Source organism: Saimiri boliviensis, chromosome 4, assembly GCF_048565385.1.
Source record: "Saimiri boliviensis isolate mSaiBol1 chromosome 4, mSaiBol1.pri, whole genome shotgun sequence".
In the NCBI taxonomy this organism is placed as follows: Eukaryota; Metazoa; Chordata; class Mammalia; order Primates; family Cebidae; genus Saimiri; species Saimiri boliviensis.
Genome location: NC_133452.1, coordinates 109797659 through 109811917, shown reverse-complemented (window position 1 = coordinate 109811917; position 14259 = coordinate 109797659). Strand labels below are relative to the sequence as shown.

The 14259-nt window shown below is 32.4% G+C and overlaps 1 protein-coding gene across 1 annotated transcript in view; it reads left to right on the top strand.

Annotated features, from left to right (window-relative positions):
• Positions 1-14259, top strand: part of MEI4 (meiotic double-stranded break formation protein 4) — a 181226-nt gene that overhangs the window by 106882 nt on the left and 60085 nt on the right. The gene's annotated exons all lie outside the window — the stretch shown is intronic.

Sequence of the window (14259 nt, the reverse complement as noted above, 5' to 3'; positions counted from 1 at the left end):
CTTCTATATCACTGACGACAAATGTGTAGAAGGAACATAAGTCATTCTCACATTTTAATGTTGACATTGGTTTATTACATGTATTCCATTTGATAGCTACTTTAATATTCATTTCTGTAGTCAAAAGGCACAATTAAAGGAAATTAGAGATAGGTAGAAATGTCTTCGTAAAGAGAAAGAACTTTAATAAAAAATTGTATACGTATATAATTTAAATGGCTTTTAAGAAAGTACTGACATCTAATGACGTAGTCTAAAATTATAATGCAATCTAATTGAATTTGATGTCTGACATGGTATATCATCTAGTCAGCAAATTTTCAACTGACTACTGAATGATAAAATCTCTTAAGAGCTCTGTTAGATTTTTTTTAAAGTTATTTTCACTGATGTCAAGGAGAAAAAAGTAAGCTATATTGAGTAATTGAAAAAGAGGAAAGTTTAAAAATGTATGGTACTTTTTGTAGGAGTTCCAGGATCAAGGAACTGACCACAGTAGGTTGCAAGAAAGAATTTATGGAAAAGAAAGTACTTGAAAAATGCATTTGAACTGAATAAGCAGCGGATAACTGAATGTAGAGACATTAGGATGTTATTTAACAAGAGATGCCAAAGATTTTGAGGAAACAGGGTGAAGTCTTAGCATTTAACAATAGGAAGCAATGTGGAAAATGAGTTTGATTGAATTAGATTATTTGTTTGGAGATAGCAGAACATGCAGAGAAAATTATATATATATTCTTATTTAATTTTATTTATTAATATTTAATATTTAATATTAATATTATTAATATTATATTATATTATTATATTATATATTATAATAGTAATAAATATATAACATTTAATATTATTTAATATTAATAATATTTAATATTATTTAATATTAATATTAAGTAATAATCTTATTTAATATTTTCACAATAGCTCCGTGAAGCAGTTATAATTTTCACCTACTTTATGGATAAGAAAACAAAACGTTAGAGTGGTGAAGTAGCTTGACTAAGACTTCAGAAAGAGCATATGCTAAAGCTATCTATAATTCAAATCCAGATATTCTGACAGTTAAGATACTTTAAAATCAGAAGAAAAATAGACACACAACAACAATAACTAGCATTTGACAGGTTTATATTGTTTAATTCTGCTTACTTGTATTTTGCTAAGAAGTTGTGCATTGGTGAAAGGAGAGTATCTTTAATAATTGATGCCAGGAAAATAGATATCCATGTGCAAAAGAACAAAACTATATCTTCATCTTTTACCATATACACAAATCAATTAAAATGGATCAAAGTCTTAAATGTAGTATCTGAAACTTTGCAACTACTAGAAGAAAGCATTTGGGAAATGCCATGACATTAGCCTGTACAAAGATTTTTCTGGGTAAGACCTTACAAGCACAAGCAATAAAAGCAAAAATAGACAAATGAGGATATATCAAGATAAAGCACTTCTGCATAGCAAAGGAATTAACAAAGTGAAGAGACAACTCACAAAATGGAAGAAAATATTGCAAAGCAGCTATCTGACAAAGGATTATCAGAATATATAAAGAACTCAACATATGAATGGGTAGCAGGCATATGAAAAAAAAAGCTTAACAGCACTAATCATCAGGGAAATGCAAATGAAAACCACAATAAGATATCATCTCACTACAACTAGAATTAAGAAGACAACAAGTAACAAATGTTAGTGAGAACTTGGAGAAAGGAGAATGCGTATAGACTGTTGGTGGGAATGTAAGGTAGCATAGCCATTATGGAAAACAGTGTGGACATTCCTCGAAAATCTAGAAATAGAACTGCTATATGATCCAAGAATCCTACTGCTGGCTATGTATACAAAAGAAAGGAAAGAGATATTGGCACTCACATGCTCACAGTAGCCAAGATATGAAATCAACCTAAGTGTCCATCAATGAATGTATAAAGGGAATGTGGTATATGTATAGAATAGAATATTATTATGCCATAAAAAAGAATGAAATCCCATCATTTGCAGCAGCAATTATGTTAGGTGAAATAGGCCAGGCATAGAAAAACAAATATTGTATGTTCTCACTCATATGTGATAGGAGCTAAAGACATGGATCATATTGAGTTGGAGGGTAGAATGGTGATTATCAGAGGCAGGGAGCAGAAGAGAAGTTGGTTAATGAGTATGAAAATACGATTAGATAGAAGAAATAAGTTCTAGTATTCAATAGCATACTTAGTGAATTTTAGACATAGTTAATTATAACAGTATAATTATAGAAATTTTAATTAATAACTTTTAAAATATTTTTTAAATAGCTAGAAGGTAAAAAATTGTAACATTTCCAACATAAAGAAAAGATAAATGTTTGTGGTGATAGATATCCCAGTAACCTTGGTAATTACACATTGTATGCATGTATGAAAATATCCCGTGTACCTCCAAAATATGTACAACTCTGACATATCAATTAAAAATTCATCAAAATATGCACTTAAATTCTGTGCATTCTATTATGTATAAACTGTAACTCAACTAAAATACAGGTTTTGAAATCTTAACATATTTTTGAACCAAGTAAATATAATTTTTCTCAGTGCTTTTATACTTAGTGTTTTAGCTCACTTTAGAGACTTTCTTTGTCAATATAATGAATGCCAAGATGTCACCAAGAACTGTCTGAAGAATGGTTTTAGTTTTTAATGATATAAACTTTTCTAAGTAGTCACTAATTCAAGAAATGATTGTGTATATATATATATATGCACATCATATTGTACTCTCTATAATTCTGATTGAATTTCTAAGGTATTTGATGGCGGAAGATAGATCTGTTTAATAAATATTAATGGAGGATTCAATAATAATTATTATCATAAATATTTACTGAGAAGCCTTATGTGTCAAACACTATTCCAGACATTTCATAGTCCTCCAGTTATTTTGCATATGCTTTTGTTTAGTGGTTAATTTTAATTTTAAGTTATGTCATTTAATTCTCTTAACTACACTAGTAATTTGTCTTATTCCCATCTTACGAAAGAGAGCAATTAGGATTAGAGAGTTTAAGTAGCCTGCCCAGAGTCATAGGAAGTACAGCACCAGTTTGTTGAACCCTGGAAGTCTAACTCTAGAATCTGGAAGATGAAATATGGAATAATTTCTGTTACTGACTAACCATGTCATTATTTATATTTCACTAACACCATTTTATATTAGTTTCATGCAACTGGTATGTGTGTTGTCTCACCTACTTTTTAGCAGAGAAAGTAAAGTAGATATTTGTTTCAAATTTAATATATTTTTTGTATCTATTCTACTGTGACCATTGAATCCGATTTTTGAAAGGTGGTTTTGTCTCCTCTTATCCTAGTATCCTTTCTCTAGCTGTGTCTATTTGAATGTAGTTTTCTTGAGTCTTGTTGAATTTATTTATGCAATGCTGAGGAAAAAGTTTCCTAATATCTTGTTAAACGTGTATTTTGGATTTTCCCCTTTGTTTTCTTTATCAATAGGTTAACATTAAGATGTATCTGCCATTATTTTGTAGAGACAGCATTTTCTCATCACAATTATTGTATATTCACCATCTTATAACATAATCACCATAGTTTTCTATTTATTTTAACAATAACATAATAAAAGTGAGTTCTGTATGATATCATAGACCAGTGACATATTTGATTTTCTAAGGGCCTATATTGTTTATAGTTACTCAAAAATGAAACAGAAGTCAAGATATTGACTTTAATTATCAGGCTTTATGCCATTGGGACATTGTGTTGGAAAGTTTCATGAGAAGCTGTTTTTCTGGAAACCTTTTTTCCCTCTTTTCAAATAGAAACCAAATAGCTGTTATCTAACAAGAGCAGTCAGTAAACAGCTACAGAGTATCCATGGGGTGAATATTTATGTAAAAAACAATAATCATATAAAAAATTTAAAAACTTACTAAAACCATGAAGTTTTTAATAGCTTATATGTTTTTCTAGATACCTAGATGTGATATGATTTTCACAGAATCAGCTTTCTGATCAGCTATTTCTAGAAGTTTTGGCTACTGAAAGCTGTCTTACCAGTATATAATTATCTCTCAATATTTAACAAAGTAGTGTGTTTTGTTTATTCTAGAAAAGTGACATTGAAAAAGAAGTGTACATGTTCAGTTTACATATGTGGATTTTTTTGTATTTTATTTTATTTTCCTTTAAGTTCTGGAATACATGTGCTAAACATGCAGGTTTGTTACATAGGTATACATGTGCCATGGTGGTTTGCTGCACCTATTAACCCTTCATCTAGGTTTTCAGCCCCCATGCCTTAGTAGTTGTTCTAACATTCCCTTTTCCCCCCACCTTCTGACAGATCCCGGTGTGTGATGTTACCCTCCCTGTGTCCATATGTTCTTGTTGTTCAACTCCCACTTATGCATGAGAACATGTAGTGTTCGGTTTTCTGTTCTGATGTTAGTTTACTAAGGATAATATTTTCCAGCTTCATCCATGTCCCTGCAAAGGTCATGAATTCATTCGTTTTTATGACTGCGTAGTATTCCATGGTGTATGCATGCCACATTTTATTTATCCAGTCTATCATTGATGGGCATTTGGGTGGATGTTTTAAGGAATACCAACTCAGCTCCAACCTGGATGCCATTAAAATAAAACCAAAAAATAACTTAACTCCACCCCATTCATAAATGATGTGTTGCTTCCCAAGTAAAATCCAATTTGTCTTCAAGGCCCTGGCTGAAGTGCAGCATCCCTGGATCATTTGCTAGGAAGACAGAATAGAACTTACCAGTTGCTGTAAGGTCAGGTTAAGCAGGAAGGTAGCAGAAATCGCATTTTGTGAAGAAGCAGAGATCAGTAGAAAGACGGATGGTTTCTATGGTGTATCACAGAAACTCAGATAGGCATTGAGAGAATCTCGAAACAAGGCAGACACTAGGCAATGGAGAGGTTCAGTGTGGGGGGTCCAGGCCAGGCTCTGACAAAATAGCTGCGAACACTTGTGAACCAACACTCATGACTGGATTGTCAAATTGGAGCCCATGAATTATAGTGATCTTATTCAATATGAGGTTTATTAATAATTTCAAAGACACAGAGAATCAAAGGGCACAGATGAAGCAGAAAGAGATGTGTGACATCCTATATGGTTCCCTGAGTCCTTGTTTTGCATATAAGACATGTCTTTCAGACTTAGAATACTAAACAAGGTCCCCAAGTGAGATTTTGTAGGATTTCCCACACAGAAGGAGCTGTAAGTTTTTAAACATGTCTTTTATAATCTAGAAAATATTACGGATTATATAACCATCTTTGAGGAACTATGTCTCATAGATTCTGAGTTTATTTGATAAAAGTAATTCTTTACTCATGAGCTTTCTGCTCAGGACATTCAGTAGACTAGCAACCATCAGGAGGTCTATTTAACAAGAAAGTAGGCTGTGTCTTCAGCTTTCTTTTGTTTCTCCTGGAGCCATATGCCCAATAAGTACCAGCAGCTGCTTCATCTTCCTTCTTCTAACTTGCTGTCAAGTTCCTGGGGCCTCAGTATGCAGAGAGAGGTGTTTACGGAACATTTCTTTCTTTCTGTGGAACCTTTAGAAATAAAATGTTTTTATGAAGATATTTTAGTTGTTGGCATGGTAAATAAGATTAAAGAATTTCTGTTAAAAATCTTTAAAATTAGGCCGGGCACGGTGGCTCAAGCCTGTAATCCCAGCACTTTGGGAGGCCGAGGCGGGTGGATCATGAGGTCAAGAGATCGAGGCCATCCTGGTCAACATGGTGAAACCCCGTCTCTACTTAAGGTGCAGAAAAATTAGCTGGACATGGTGGCGCGTGCCTGTAATCCCAGCTACTCCGGAGGCTGAGGCAGGAGAATTGTGTGAACCCAGGAGGCGGAGGTTGCGGTGAGCTGAGATCGCGCCATTGCACTCCAGCCTGGGTAACAAGAGCGAAACTCTGTCTCAAAAAAAAAAAAAAAAAAGAAAACTTTAACATTTATAATAAATCAAAGTTTAGTATAGTTTTCTCTGTTTCTGATTGCTTTCTAGTTCATTTTATATTATATTTAAATTACATATAATATATACTTTTATGTTTAATATGTATGATATGTAATATATAATTATGTATGAATATGTATTATATACTTATAAATTATATATAATATATACATTGATATATGTAATGATATATAAATAATATATATAATATACTTTTATATATAATATAAAATAATTTTATAATATAAATTTTATATAAATAATATACTTTTATAATATAAATTTATAAGATTTTATAATTATAATTTTATATCATATATAAAATGAACTAGAAACCACTTAGAAATAGAGAAAAGTGGGTTTAAGGATATGAAAAGGTAGTTTAATAGAAGAGGAAAGTCTGGGGGCAGTGGTTCACACTTGCAATCCTAGTACTTTGGGTGGGTAAGGTGGGTGGATCACTTGACATCAAGAGTTTGAGACCAGCCTGACCAACATGGAGAAACCCTGTCTCTAAAAATACCAGGTTAGCCAGGTGTGGTGGTGCATGTCTATAATCCCAACTACTCTGGTGGCTGAGGCAGGAGAATTGCTTGAACCTGGGAGACAGAGGTTGTGATGAGCCGAGATTGCTCCATTGCACTACAGCCTGAGCAACAAGAGTGAAACTCAGTCTCAAGGGAAAAAAAAAAAAAAAAAAAAAGGCATAGAAACTCCCAAAAAAAAGAAAAAAGGAAAAAATGGGGAGAAACCCAAAAGGCTAATTAACATGAGTGATGCTCAACCTCATGGTACCAGGAAAATGTAAATTACCAAAACAATAAAATGTTTCATACTGATTATATTGACATAATATCTTTTTAAAAATTAACTTGACAGCACTATCAGATACTATGATTATATGGGGAAATAGAATTTATTACCTGGCAAAATTAAAGATGCATGTCCTGTAAAATATAGCAAGTTCACTGTACCAAGGAGATCTGTACAAGGATGTTGATTTCAGCATGTTTGTAATAGCTTAAATTTGGACATAACAAATTTCTATTTCAAAATATGGCTTGATTTGGTATATGTAAAACGAGTATTTTATAATAGTTAAAATGAATGAATTATTTCTGTATTAACATTCACAGATTTTGAAAAATTAATGTTGATCTAAAAGGAAGGGTGAAGTATTGGAGAAGGAGAGATACCCAAATGTACCATTTTTTACAAATTATAAATGGAAGATAATTTTTACAAATTATAAATACAAACCACGACACTTTCACTGTATATATAGTTTTAAAAATTTATTTTAAAAATACAGAATCTGTGATTTTTCAATTTATGAATTGCATGTTCTAAAGATGCATGATTTTTGCATTGTAAATATTTTTATATAGAAAATAAAACATGCCTTTAGGTGTCAGATGTGTATTGATTTAAAATGAAACCTCAAATTTTAACCGATTTTTCACAGAAATGTTTTTTCTCCTTAGATGCAGTCATACCTCTATCTAATCAGCATATTTTTGGGTGCAGTAGCCAAGCTACTAAAAATTGAATAATGCTTTTGGAATATTGATAAGCACAGGTGAAACCTGAATTTAGAGTATTATATGCATACTTATATAAATATGTCAGAGACCTAATGTTTACAAAGTAGATTAAAACTCTATATTAAAATAGATTTTAAAATTTGTAAGAAAAGCATATTAACAGGAGATATCTCAAAGACTCTGCAGCCTACATCAGGAAGCATTTTTACTCTTCTGTCTGTTTTCCTTGTAAAGTAAAATAAAAGCTAAGCAACTCATTAATAAAAATCGAACATGCAATTTAAAGATTCTTTATATGACTTTATACATTTACTTCTCTAAAAGAAACTAGTTTTCTATATCAAGGCAAAATGTAGCAACAAAATAGCATTTTTAATAAGATAAAGAAAAGTAATCATAGCTCAGAGCATGAAACAGATGACCTATTTCAACTGAGAAAGGAACCATATTCTTTTCTGAAATTATGCATGTCTTGATCATATCTTAGATTTAGGAAACCTGGCTCTGTCAGCAATCAATCTATCAGAAAGAATAGAATTAGAATTCACATCAAATTGTGCTCAAGTAGACAAAATAGAGATAAGGGGCCCTGGGCATGACTTTTTAAATTTAATTTTGTTTTGTTTAATTAGAACTTAAGAGAAATTCTGAAAAATGAGCCCTATTTTATCAGATTTGTGCAGTTTTCTTCCATATTGGTGTTTGTAATTTGAATAACTATTAGGTATAAATAAAACAAGGCTGAACTTTCCCCCAAAATACCCTACTGGCATAACTGGATGCCTTTTTGAAACTGCTACTTATTAAGAAAAACTTCCATTTCTGAGCTCAGCTGGCAACAAAGGTAAAAGTTAGCTAGAGTATTTTCCACTTACAGCCTAGAACATTTTAAGAGAATCTCCAAGGATAAACTAAATCAAGTGGTAAAGAGCATGAACTTTGGAATCAGATGTCTAGTTAAATCGTAGTGTGATCTTTGAAGTAGTTTTGTCAAGGAATCTAACCTAAAGGTTCTAGAATGAATTGCAACTTTCAGGGAAAAAAGAACATGTTAAATGAACCATGAGGATGCAACTAAAACCTAGTTGGTGCAGGAAAAACAGCTCATTTTCCTCAACAAATAAACTACCTATTTAGACAAAAATTAAAATGATAATTATTTTAAGCTTCAATTTCTCTCTTCTTAAAATATTGACAACAGTGCCACCAATCTCATAAGGTTTTTGTGGCTCTCATGAGGTAATCCACATTTGCATTTAGCAAACTTATCATAAATGCCCAATTGCTGTTACCTGAAATTATTATTCAACAATATATAAAGCTTAAAATATAAAATCCCACTAATATTAATACGCATTAATAAAAAATGTGTTATTAGAGCCATCTTCAGGAACAAGTGTTCAGGTATTATGTTTGACAATAGATGGTTTTTGAACCATCTTCTTTGGAAAAAACAGGTCTGGGTAACCACAAAGATTTTTTTTTTACTGTAGTTATGTAATCTTATGTCCATTATCATCTCAAATTAAATATTGGACAAATATTTAAGAAATACTTTGGAGAGGTACCAAATTAGTTTGGTTGTAATTTCTGAATTTTGTATGTGACCATGGCACTGAGCATCTGAAGGAGACTGAAACATTTGTTATGGGAGGCCAGAAAATAAAGATTGTTTGATTTATAATTTTGCTTTAACATAATAAATAACACTTTAAACTCTTTAAACTCAAAATCTAAAATGTGATTTAGTATACCAGATGAGATATAATAAAGTCACTACAGTCTATCATTCTTATTGATTAAAACTAAAATAATTTGAAAATAAATATAAAAATCAACTCCCTGAGGACTCTAAAATGTAAAAAAGTAGCATGTGAGTTGTTAAATAAGGCAAAACAAAGGAAGAAAATCCAACAGAGTATGTTTATCACTTTTTAATTTTTTCTAAATGTGCAAGCTTTGATTCAAGAGCAGCCCCTGTCAAGGAACTCTGTTGTACTGAGAGCAGCAAAATCTTTAACAGAAACAACTTCTGGGCAAAAGGACTGATAATGGGGACTTTATGGGCTGGAGAGTTTGGAAGGAATCCTTGGGACTTTCGTTTCTCTTTTTGTATTTCTAAAATCTGGTTCCTGCAGTGTGTATTGTAATGATTATGTAATTGTGTACGAGTAGCATGAATGGTGAAAACACTGAGAAAAACTCAGTCTCTCTGGCAAGAAAAAGTAGATAAAGAGACTTCTGGGAACAGAAGAGAGTGGAGTTGAATTAAGGTGAATCTTCCTACAGAGAATTAAGGATATCCTTCTCCAGCACTCTGCTGTCTCTGAACAACTGTTTGGACAGGAGAGAGTTGGAGAAGGGCATCCTTAATTCTCTGTAGGAAGGATATAATTTCCAGACTCACCCCTGACATGTGTGAGACAAAATCCAAACAACATAGCAGAGACTTTGATAACTGAATTATAATGTAAAGTACTGACCCAGGCAAACTCCCAAGTGGTACACATAATGGGAGAAACCCAAACTTCAGAGAAAAGACATTGAAAATTGACAGTGAAACTACCACTAATAGAAGGCAAGGTGGAATTTGTTCTCAGAACCTCATGATTTTGGTTGTGGGTATGCCACCTGCTTTTGCAAATAAAGTTTTATAGGAATACAGCTTTTTTTTTTTTTTATAGCTGCTGTTGCACTATAAAAAAAATCAATATTCTATAAAAACAAAAAAATGTAGTACTTATAATGCTTAACATTTCTAGGGTATGGTCAAAAACTATTCAATATGCACAATTAAAAGAATCAGAAAAATGTTGACCCAGTTCTCAAGGCAAATGATAATCATCAGAGGCAATCCTTGAGGTAACTCAGATGTTGAAATTACCAAAGACTTTAATGCAGACTTTGATGCTCGTATATATATATACACATATCTATGTGCATATATATACATATGTGCGTAATTTTAACATATACATGTCTTAAAAAGTAAGCATTAGAACTGAAAAATATACTGTCTGAAATAAAATATTCCCTGGATGAGCCCATTAGCAGAATAGAGATAAGAAAGAAGTCAGTGTACATGAAGACACGCCAGTTGAAATGATCTAATCTTCAGAGAATAATTATACTGCAAAAAATTGAACAAGGTCTCAGGAATCTGTGAAACAGTATCAAAAGGTACAGCATATGTACTACTGTGGTCCCTAAAGGAAAAGGGAAAGAAATTTGTGACAAAACTATATTTGAAATAATGGCCAAAAGCTTTACAAATTTGGAGAAAACCATAAATGTATTAATTTTCAATGAGCCATAAACATAATGAACTTGAAGAAAACCTCACCCAGACATACCGTAAAAAACTTCTTGAAAATTAAAGATAATTCTCTTTTTATACTTAATTTTAAAAAATTTTAACGATTTTTAAATTGTATTTTATTTTAGATTCATGGGGTACATGTGCTTGTTTGTCACATGTGTATAGTGCATATTGATGGTGATTGGACTTCTGGTGTACCTATGACCCAAAAAATGAACACTGTAATTACCCATCTGTTACATTTTATAGATGCCAGAGGAAAATGGCACATTATATTCAGGGTAACAAAACTGCAAATGACTACACTTTTCACATCAGAAACCATTGTGGCTCCAAGGTTGTGGAACAACATCAAGTTGCTAAAAGCAATTAACTGTCAACCTAGAATTCTACATCTAGTAAAAATATACTTCAGAATAGTGAACTGTTCTTCAGATGTAGGAAAATTAACATAATTCATTCTCAGTAGACCTGTGAAAGAAATGCTAAAAGGAGTGCTTTAGACTATAGGGAGTTGTGATATAACAGAGAAACTTGTCATTTCAGGAATAAAGGCAGAGCAAAAGTAATGCTTGAGAGGGTAAATATAAGAGCCCTGCTGCTTTTATTATATTCTTTAAAAACATATATGGTGATGAAGCAAAGCTTAAACATTACTTGGTATATGTGGATGCAATGTATATGAAAACTGAAATATGAAGTTATCAGGATAACAAGAATTTTCAGTTGTATGGCTTCCAATTGAAATAGAAAATGTTAACTCTACATACACTGAGAAAGATTTTAAATGTGTATATGTATTTATTTTTTGAGACAAGAGTTTTGCTCTTGTCGCCTAGGCTGGAGTGCAATGGCGCGATCTTGGCTCCTGGCAACCTCTGCCTTCAGAGTTCAAGCAATTCTCCTCCCTCAGCTCCAGTGTAACTGGGACTACAGGAGTGTGCTACTTACTCCTGGCAAATGTTTCTGTATTTTTAGTAGACACTGAGTTTCACCATGTTGGCCAGGCTAGTCTTAAACTCTTGACCGTGGGTGATCTGCCTGTCTGGGCCTCCCAAAGTGCGGGATTACAGGCATGAGCTACCACACCCAACCCTATAAATGTATATTTTAACCTCTAGAACAAAATAATAAAGACCTTTAACAAAAAATAATTTATATGGAAGCTAATAAGCATTTAAATAATTTAAAAGAATGCAGTTCTGTAGTGTGCAAACACTAATGCAAAGAAAGTTAGATTGACTTTGTTAATATTAGCAAAAATATATTTCTAAACAAGGAACATCAAGGATAAAGAGAGATATTACATACTGACAAAAGTGTCCATTCATCAAGAAAATATAATGATAAATGTGTGTGAGCCTTACAAATGCTTGAAACTTCCAAAACTTGTGAAGCAAAGTTGATAACCCTGTAGGAAGGATTGGATAAATTAAAAATAATAATAATAAAATTAGGCATGAAATCAGCAACATAAACCTTAACAAACCCGTCAACTATTTGACTTGTGTCATTTCTAGAACACTTGACCCAATAACACTAGAATGCATAGTCTTTTCAAGGGGTATGGAGTAGGTATTGAGATATCATTCTGGACTATGAAACAGACCTTAACAAGATTGTGGCACTGTTTACAATAGCGAAGACTTGGAACCAACCCAAATGCCCATCAATGATAGAATGGATAAAGAAAATGTGGCACAAATACACCATGGAATACTATGCAGTCATAAAAAAGGATGAGTTCATGTCCTTTGCAGGGACGTGGATGAAGCTGGAAACTAACATTCTCAGCAAACTGACACGAGAACAGATAACCAAACACTGCGTGTTCTCCCTCATAAGTGGGTGTTGAACGATGAGAACACATGGATGCAGGGAGGGGAACATAATATACCAGGGCCTGTTGGGGGTTGTGGAGGCTAGGGTAGGGATAGCAGGGAGTGGGGGGATTGGGGAGGATAACATTAGGAGAAATACCTAATGTAGATGATGGGGGGATGGATGCAAAACACCATGGCATGTGTATACATATGTAACAATCCTGCAAGATCTGTATAGGTACCCCAGAATTTAAAGTATAATAATAATAACAACAACAATAATAATAAATCCTATGTGAGATGTTCTCCAACCGTAATATAACTAGTAATTAATAGCTGGAGGGTATCTAGAAAACCCTTTAACAATTTATAAATAAGCATCACATTTAAAAATAACGTATGGCCCAAACACAAAGTCTTAAGAGCAATTGGAAAAAGGATGAAGTAAATGAAAGTATGACATGAGAATTTATGAGATGCACTTTGTAAAGCAGTAATAATTTTAGAAATGTGTAGATTTAGGCTAGTTGTTAAAGAGGTTTTAAATCAATAATATAAGAAACTAGAATAGCAAGAAAAAATTGAGCCCTGACCGCACAAAAGGAAGAAAATAATAAATATAAGAGCATAAATGAATGATGTTGAAAAGATGAAAACAGTAGAATTGACAGATGTTACCCTTTTAACACCTATAATGATATCTACTTCCATTATAGTCATTGGTAAATTGCAATTTTTCTTTCTTTCTCCAAATTATAAGCATTGTTTTCCCAAATGACAAGCATTTGGGGGAATAAAGAAAAGGTACATCTTGCCAATGCCTGTAATAGAAGTGAACATCATTACAGGTGTTAAGAGGGTAATAAGGGGCCACTCTAAATATCTCCAGTTCATAAATTCAACAAATTAGATGAACCTATTATTTGGAAAATACAAACTACCAAAACTCCTTCATGAAGAAATAGGTAACCTTGATAGTCTTACCCAATTAAAGAGATTGATTTAAAAGTTTAAAATCTCCCAACAAAGTAAACTCTAGGCCTTGATGTTTTCACTAACAAATTTGACCAAAATTTAAGAAAGAAATATTACCATTTATATATAATCTCTTTCAAAAATTAGAAGAGACAACACCTGACAACTCATTTTATAAAGCCAGCATTACTATTATTTTTTTTTAAAAAAAACAATCAGATAAAGACATTACACTGATGTCTCAAAATGTAGAGGACAGTGAAATGGTGGTTTGAATTAAGAAGCATTCTCTAAACTATGCTATGCAGTAGTTCTCTGGGAAACCCTTGGAAAGACTTAGTTTAGAGGCAGCTGATGGAATACTTTGGAGCCAGGCAAATCCTGAGTCACACATCTTTCATGTAATTTTAATTTCATTTATTATTGAATATTTTTGACACTTCATCAGAAAAGCTGGAAAGGATGATGAATCAATCTAAGACTCAAAGACTACTAAAGAGCAGTTTGGCAGAAAATCCCATAGTGATTTTTGCAAAATCCTATTGATATATTAAATATTTGGTAATTTAAATTATCCTTTTACTGTTTTAATTCAAAGCC